This window comes from Heterocephalus glaber, unplaced genomic scaffold (assembly GCF_053883595.1).
Source record: "Heterocephalus glaber isolate CG9 unplaced genomic scaffold, H.glaber_assembly_v1.0 deba00001577, whole genome shotgun sequence".
Taxonomy (NCBI): Eukaryota; Metazoa; Chordata; class Mammalia; order Rodentia; family Bathyergidae; genus Heterocephalus; species Heterocephalus glaber.
The window spans coordinates 3,392,731-3,394,251 of NW_028258358.1; the positions used below are offsets into that span (position 1 = coordinate 3,392,731).

The following is a 1,521-nucleotide window of genomic DNA, read 5'->3' on the forward strand; positions in this document are numbered from 1 at the left end:
AAAGAGAACAGAGGTGTAAAATGGAAGAAAGAGATTTAAGCCCACAGGTTTATGGTACTGAAGTCTAATCTTATTTGTAACCTCTTCTGTCAAGACTATGAAAATTTCTATGTATTAAAAAAAGTAAAGCAAAAATTGACAAAGAAATTAAAAATATAAATGTAACAAAACCACAGAAATTTCTCCCTAGAGCCTCCAGATGTTGTGTTAATATTGCCATTCTCTCTTCTTAATGTTCCTCTTTCTTTCCTTCTCCTTTTTTCTCCTTAGCCTGACAAAGGCAAGGTGGAAAGTAAGGCAAGAAAAGCCCTCCTCAATGCCACGTTCCACATGTTTCATAAGGCTCTCCAGAGTGGGGAAGACACTGCAGCAGCCCATGCACCAGAAGCCCCTCTCCAGGCCCACTAGCCATGGAGGTGTTTTGACGCTGAGACCTGTATCCTGACCCAGAGGCTTTGATGCATTCTCAGCTTCTTCCCATCCCTTTTGGACCTCACTGTCCCAGTGAGCCTCGCTGTTAGTTAGGAGGTACTGTGTATCATCTACGAGGGTGACTTTTGGAGGAATCCACTCAGGAAAGGTAAGTTTTGCTATGCTTATCCTTTTAGGGGGAGGCTCTAATTCTCCATCCATATCCTCGAAGATAATGATACCACTTTTGGTTAGGACACACATGTATTAAACATTCATGACTCTTTTCCTTTCAGTACATACTGAGGTCATCAAGTGGTTATTGGCGAACTTGAACGGTACATGGGAACTTGAAACGAAGGAGTCATTCGGACACCCCATCAAATATTGATGCAGAGGCCTCTTGCGGGATGGTAGATGTAGAATATATTGAGGTAATTTATTGGTTTCTGCACCACGAAATTTGTCTCCATAGGAGAGGTGCTCTGAGGTTGTGTAAGAAATATCCCTCACTTTGTAGTATTGAGTTGGAGCCAGTATCTCGTCTTCACCCTGAAGATCATCTTGCATATTCTCCTCTCCTCTTGACATCTTTGCAGGTTGAGGTGAGAGTCTGCCTTCTAGATGTTTTCTCTTCTGTTTATGGTTCATGATTTCACTCTCTGGAGAATCACTGAAATCAGGTAAATTTCTCACAGTGTTAGTCATGGATGATAAAGAATGAAATGTGTATAGCCAAACCAAAAAATACCACGGGAAGCTATGTGTTGACCAGATCACTGTGTCTAGCAGTGATCAGTTGGGCACCATGGTTGATGTGATATCAGTTATCATTAAGGCCTTGGCAGTGTTCTATGACCCCTCGATGACATCACTAAAGTTCCAGGACCCAGGAAGTAGTCACAGCACTGCAGGATTGCTAATATCCTTTGCCTATGTAGATGGATGCCTTTTATCTAGTGGAAATGCTGTCATTGACTTGAATATCCATGTCTTGGCCTTCATATCCAAACATTGACCCAGGACATGGCTTAGCCTCTGTCAGTCTCTTTTACCCCATAGGCCCTGCCTCTGGGTGTTCTCTATTTCCATGGGCATTGAATTACTGGC

General features: G+C 42.6%; 1 pseudogene; it reads right to left on the minus strand.

Annotated features, from left to right (window-relative positions):
* Positions 1-207: 207 nt before the first annotated feature.
* LOC101714474 (protein FAM170A-like) lies at positions 208-1,062 on the minus strand (annotated as a pseudogene).
* Between the last annotated feature and the right edge of the window lie 459 nt (positions 1,063-1,521).